General features: G+C 39.3%; 1 pseudogene; it reads right to left on the bottom strand.

Moving 5' to 3' along the window:
* Window positions 1-263: 263 nt before the first annotated feature.
* Window positions 264-5,441, bottom strand: LOC115513076 (annotated as a pseudogene).
* Between the last annotated feature and the right edge of the window lie 1,845 nt (window positions 5,442-7,286).

The following is a 7,286-nucleotide window of genomic DNA, read 5'->3' on the forward strand; positions in this document are numbered from 1 at the left end:
ATTTTACATGGGATTCATTGATTCACCTGAGGTTTTCTGTCTTTTGTAAATTCATAAAAATTCTTAGTCAACATCTCTTTGAGTACTGCCTTCTACATTTTCCCTATTATTTATTTCTTGTACTTTGATTTGATAATGTTAGATATCTTAATTATAGTCTCCATGTCTTCTTTCTTGAATATACATGTCCATTTTAATTTTTTTCTTTAAAGTTTAATAGCCTAAAAATGTCAGATTTATGTTAGTCTTATAAGTAAATGTATTCAAATATTTTTGATTAAGAGCATTTTAATCACAAACCAGCATATGTTACTGCAAATCCAGTTAAAATCTGCAAGCACAATGGAACCAACAGCAGCAATAGTTGGGCTCTTATCCTAAATGTATTTGGTGCACACTTCTTGAACTTTCTCAGCATCTGCAGCATTGAATCCAGATTTTCTTTTGGTATACCTTTGCATTGGGTCCAACTTCAAGCTCAGGGATGGGAATTCTTCCATTATAGCATAACATTTACCTACCAATATCTTTACAAATTGGACTTGAACATTAGATTTGCAACAACATGTTTGTTTTTAGAATAATTTTGGCTTGTGCAATTTTACTTTCAGCGATATGTATACACAGTCACATCTAATTCTTTTTGAACAATACATAACATGTCTGTAACAATGGCTGATTCACAACTCACATAGATGCCCCACAATCCTATATCTGTGTAGGAAGTATGGAAAGACTGGAAGCTATGGCAGAATTTGCCATGACAGATGAACTTGGCTGGCTGGCCAGATAAATTTATTCCTTCTCTGCAATGGCAATTCTTAGTTGCCAATCAGCGTATTACAACTATGAAAGAGATTGTATCTGGATGTGCCCAACCAACAGCTTTGAATAAATTCAAATATACCAGTAATCAACAGCTCTTGCAAGATGTGCCAAAGCCAATCTTATTGTTCCTCATTCAATTCTTACTTCCTATGAATTTGCAAGTAGGCAGACTTTGTATTTCTCTTTTGTGTGTAGACAAAAAGTCACCAAAATGAAACTTTGCTAACTCAAGCTGTTCATCATGGGAAAATCCTCCAGTTACAGCAAGGACTATTCTTGGCCCTTTATAATATGTGGTTACATAGTTCACTAAGTCTTTATGATTTTTAGGTTTGATATTTTCCATTGGTCCCCAAATTGCCCATCCAAGTGCAGTATTTTGATAAGTTGTGACATGTAGATAATAAAAAAACAAGTTCTTATAAATTTGCTTTCACGTCCTTCCATACTTACCTTCAATCTCTGTTTCTCCGAATGTACTTTTTTTTTTTTTTATTATATCAACAAGAATGTCTAAGGCTTTTGGCAAATCTTTAAAGAATTTTTTGGCAAAGATGTGGTCTACTTTCTGGAGGTATAGGTATTGAAATGAACACCCATGTTTTCATTTGAAGTTCCAGATCTAATTTAGGTCTCTTTTGGGTGCCCTTTAAATCCGTATGTTCTAGAGAATAAAATATTCCATTATTCATCTTATTTTCATTTAAGTTTCCAAGATCAATCAGTCAGAACCCAGCTGTATATGTCAAGAACCTAGAGCCTTCAGAGGCAAGTGAGTTCATTTCCAAACATGTTATTCATGTGTTGGAAACATCTAAAACAACTTGTGTAGTAGCCTGTGTATTTCACAATCTGTTCTTTTCAAATTATAATGACTGCCCAATGGCACCTCTGACCAGGAGCTTCTCAGTGAAACACCAGAGCCATGGGCAACAGCAGTATTCAGATGTCCACTGTTACCCTCCCCTCTCCATGGTTTAACTTCCAGTTAATTTTTTTTCAATTTTGCTTTCCCTCTTCTGCTCATTGAGTAACTCTCCAATTCTTTCTTCCAGTTCATTAATTCTCTCTTCCATTGTATCTAATGCTATATTTGTCTGCTGAGTTTTTCATTTCATTCATTATGTGCTTTTTTTTTTTTCATGTGGAAGTTCTATTTGGTTCTTTTATCAAAGCTATCTGATCATATTTCATAGTTTTCATACCTTGTTATACTTCAAATATTCTTTTTAAAAAATAAGTGTATCAAACTTATTTATTTTATATTTCTTAATTGATAATTCCAGCATCAGTCATTTTTTGTAGCTATATCCTGTCGTTCGTTATTTCTACTTATTCTCATTTAAATGACTTGTTTCCTTTTGTATTTTATATTTTTATATTTCAACGCATTTATAATTACCTGAGGAAAATACTTGAGGCTTCAGTTTAAGGTGTGTGTATATACCTGGGAAAGCATTAGTAATCTTGAATTACTTTAAATTAAATTTTAAGTTAGGTATTTGGGGACCACATATGTAGTGTGAATTCTAGATTCTCATTCTAAACCCTCATGAGAACCATTTGTGAATAGGAATTTTAGACTCTACACAGAATCAAGATTGAGACGAAAATACTTCTTTACTATTTTCCTTTGTGGGAAAGACATTCTTCTTTTGGTTTACCCTTGCATTAAAAATGTCACCTTCTGGGTCCTGGCCTATTTAGGGATTTTTTTTCCTCTCTTCACCCTGTTGAGAGCCTAGGGATTGCATCTTTACTCCTGCTTGGTTTATATTAAAATAAAGACTCTAGGCCACCAGGAATAAGTAAATGTCTTCAGGGTCCCATTGCTTCCAGTGGTTACCTCTGAAAACTTGTGCTTTCTTGTATTTTTAGCTTCGATGATTTCCATTATTTTTCCTGACAGCTCATTTAAGCATTTTACATTTTTTATCCAGCATTTTTAGGCATTGTAAACCAGGGGGATTCTTCATGATATTTATTCCCTAATACTGTGGGAAGTGGAAGTTTGGGCAGTATTCTTAAATACTCTAATTCACAAAGTTTCTATTACAAAGTAAGCTGAATTGAGGAATTGACAAAGTTCTCCTCCTGCCTCAATAAAAAATCTTCTGAACACATCAGACACAAATACCTTAGCTTTTGGGGCCAAGTTATCATTGTACCTTATTATAGCAAGGTTGCTACTGTCCCAGTGCAACCCTGGACAACTTGTGCCATAGAAGACAGACTAAATATAGAGAGAATGATAGGGAACAGTGTCTGGTTCGTGGATAAGCACCCAGCATAAGTTACTTATTTGGAGCTTCAAAAACCTAATGAAGTGGGTAGCACTGCTTTCATTTATAAATAGGAAAACTAAATCTCAGTGATGTTAAGTAACTCATCAGAAGGACACAGAAGGAGCTGGAACGTTCTGAAAGATCATCCAGGAATATCTTCTTAGAGCAGGCCTTCAGGGGATCCTGTAAGTCAAGAATTTACTCATTTATCAATACATCCATCCACCCATTTGTGAATTCGTTCAGTAAGCCTTTCCTGAGAATTTTCCTTGGGCATGACACTGTGCTAGGTACTGACATACAAAAATGAATAAGACGAAAAGCTTACGTTCTCATATGGGAAGACATATAAATAATTATAATATATTGCGGTGAGTTAAATGATAGGGACTACGAGATCATTGGGAGGGGCATCACCACTGAGAGCAGCTCATGTAGAGCTTTGGGGTGGGAAAAGGGAAAGTGGTTGCTGGTTGAAATGGGTGGTAAGATAGAGGTAGGAACATCAATAACAAGTAAAGGTGGAACAGTCTTTTAGGAGCTGGCTGCTAATTTTTCTCTAAAAAAGGGAGGGAAATAACTTAAAACTACTGCCTTTGAAAAAGATTTATTCTTTTTTGAAAAAAATTTTTTAATGTTTATTTATTTTTGACAGAGAGAGAGAGAGAGAGAGACAGAGCATGAGTGGGGGAGGGGCAGAGGGAGAGGGAGACACAGAATCCAAAGCAGGCTCCAGGCTCTGAGCTGTCAGCGCAGAGCCCGACGCGGGGCTCGAACCCACAGACCGTGAGATCATGACCTGAGCCGAAGTCGGACGCTCAACCAACTGAGCCACCCAGGCACCCCGAAAAAGATCTATTCTTTACAGTTACCAGTACGAAAGCTGTTGCAGTTCAAGTTTAGCCACTTGCTAGATGGAACAAATCAGTAATGGTTTGGTTATCCACTTGTGATCTTTTCTGGAATTGAAACATCACACCGAGGAAAGACTTGTCTGGTACAACTGCTTATAATTGCACTTTCCTCTTGATTGTTCAAGCCCTTCTATCAGGAGTTCTAATCCAATTTTCTCATACCCCATCTCCCTACTGGCCAACAAAGTTTCCATGCTGGGTCTTGCAAAATTAAGCTATAAGCTTTTCTTCCACCAAAGGTTCAAATCTGAGCACGGATGTCAGAGTTAATCCAGTTACCCTGGCATTCTTAAACCCTTAGAAAAGTAGATTTGTCTTGCTGTCTTTTTAATGGTGTGGAGTTTTCCTCTACTCAGCAATTTTCTTCACTTTCTTCATTATACCTAATTGGGTTTATCTTTGTCTGAACCAACATGATGGACAGACCTTTTGGCAAGTGGACTGTGTTTATTTCTAGGGCTTAAAGTGTGGGTCATAGACATTACTAGAGACTAAATATCCACTGGGAATCCTTATCCCACTCTAGCTGTTTGTTCTGAAAACAAAACTGTCATCAATGACCCTGGAAAACAGAACCTGGAGTTTTAAGGATGTTGTAGAAGTTACATGATATTACAGCTAAACCGAGTATGCCCAGTGGTGTTAATTGGGGTCAACTTCCAACACGCTTTTGAGGTCTGATTGCTACCACTACAGCCTAAGTCTCTTAAAGGCTGCATACTTATCAGTAGTCTAACGCAATCCCTGGTCTTTTAGATAAGTCACTTACCATTATAGTTGAACATAGAATTTGATATTGGGGTCTTCCCTCCCTAAACTTTTGCTGAATGATCGCTAATGAGAACTTTATATCCATAATGCTTGGCAATACAGTTTGGACAGGACAGAAGGACATGTATCAAATCCTCACTCTAACACTTTTTAAAGATATGGCCTTGGGCAAATGACTCAACCTTCAATAACTTCTTCATGGGCAAAACTGGACAATAGTGTTCACCTCAAAGGTTTCTTGTGAGGACTAAGTGAAACGTATATAAAGCACTAGCATGGGGCATGGCTTAGAGTAAGTGCTCAATAAGTAAAGTAAGGCATGTCATTCTGATTTCCTTACTAACAAGGGCATCATGTCTGAGGTTTTACCAAGAATAGGTTGTTAACTGATTGCCAAGAAGAGAGAGACTACATATTTAGGTTTAAGTTTTTATGGAGAGTAAGAATGACAAGTCCACCTGGAAGCTGGTAGACTGATTCCCTCCACTCACCTCTGCCCAGTCTTTGGCAAACAATATGCAATATCGCAAGAAATATCAAATAAAGGGGAAGACCTTCAGAAGGTGAGAGAAGTTGAAATTACGCCATTGTTTTGCAGCCCTGGTCCTGTCTGTTGCTGCAGCCCAGGTCCATCATCCCCCATTGTGAACAGATCTCTGTCGCCTGTAGTGCCTCTTCGCTTCTCACGCCAGCATTCTTGAGATCACTTTGTCTCGTGTGCCTGAAGTTGGGTCCTACACTCAAGGAGCTCTGCTGGGGGTGGTGCCAAAGAGTGACGATAAGAAGAGCCCAGCCACATTTGTGTGCCGATGCCTAGGAACAATGTGAGCCTAGGAACGACGGCCACGAGACAGCACCTCTGTCTTCTCAAATTGCTCACCACGGTTCACTACATGAGACAGACCAGCACACGGGCAGTGCCACACAGCTTTTATGTAAGATTCTAGGAGCCACAGCCTACCCTCTGGGGAGGCCAGAGATAGGAACGTCCATGTTCAGAGATAAAGGTGTGAATAAGGAGTCGACCAAAGGGGCTGACACGTGTGCCCATGGGTGCACGTTCCCCTGTGTGCTTAGTGGGATATAAAGCGGGGGTGGGAAAGTGAGGAAGAGACGAGAGAAGGAGCATTTGGAAAATGCTTCTGGTGTGGAGATACATGTTATGCAGTGGTACTCGGAGGTGAGAAGAGCAGGGGATGTTTGAGGAACTCTTTGCCCAAGTGCTTGGTGCCTCACCTCTCTGGTGGCTTGTGAGGGGGTTCTGTTGCCTATTGGAGATTCCCTGGTGACCTGCCCAGCAGCAGTGTGGAGGATCCCTCTTCTCTGAAGACCCACTGTGAGAGCTAAGTCCTTTTTTCACTTCGTCTCCTTGGCATTTGTTTCTTCTCTTCTCTCCTCCTCCTCCTTTACTTCCCGAAATGTTTCTACTGCAGTTCTGTGCTATGTCGAGGAGTTTGCTGCCACGTGGGGCTCTAAGGGAACCGCAGATCAGGTCTGATCTCATCTCACCATTTGTGGGCTCGTGTGTTGGGCTCTGTGCCGACAGCTCAGAGCCTGGAGCCTGTTTCAGAATCTGTGTCTCCCTCTCTCTCTGCCCCTCCCCTGCTCGTGCTCTGTCTCTCTCTGTCTCAAAAATAAATAAACATTAAAAAAATAATGATATAAAAGAAGGGTTTTTTTAGGGTGCCTGGGGGGCTGACTGTTTAAGCGTCTGACTCTTTATTTCAGCTCAGGTCATGATCTCACAGTTTGCCAGTTCGAGCCCTGCCAAGCCTGCTTGGCATTCTTTCTCTCCCTCTCTCTCTGCCCTCTGCTACTTGTGGGTGTGCACGCTCTCTCTTCCCTCTCAAAATAAATAAATAAACATTTCTTTAAAGAAGGTTTTTCTTTAAGCTTCTGTGTTCAGAAAAGAAACCAGTGTTTTTTTTTCCCTATATCCCAGTTCTGTCTCTCAACTTCTGACTAAAACTATTTTACAGTGACCTGAATCCTGGCTAAGAAAAGCATCCATAATCCACCATTCACAGAAATATCTCTGCAACAATGTCAATCTCCCTCCTTCTTTCATTTTCTCTTTCTCTTTCTCTTCCCAACCTCTCTCCCCTCTGTCGCCTTCTCTCTGGCTCTCTGTCTCTCTCCCCTTCTCTTCTCCCTCCCAACACATGCATAAGTTCGCTTTAACTGTCTCTCTCCTCAACTTTCAAAGCTTTTACAACGACCATTGTATGTCTTTCTAAAAGTGTAACCAATATGTATTGAGATTCTAATATGCTATGTACTATATATACATATATATTCATATATATAAACTCATTTAATCCCTGAAAAAATCATGAGAAGTAAATGTGATTATGTCTACTTTTTTAATGAGAAAATTAAAGATCAGGGGTATAAAATAATTTGGCTAAGATCACCAGCTAGTATCTAGCTGAGAATTCATTCAAGTCTGATTCAAAAGCCCAAATCAAGTCTGACTCAACAAAAAACA

Source organism: Lynx canadensis, chromosome B1 (genome assembly GCF_007474595.2).
Source record: "Lynx canadensis isolate LIC74 chromosome B1, mLynCan4.pri.v2, whole genome shotgun sequence".
In the NCBI taxonomy this organism is placed as follows: Eukaryota; Metazoa; Chordata; class Mammalia; order Carnivora; family Felidae; genus Lynx; species Lynx canadensis.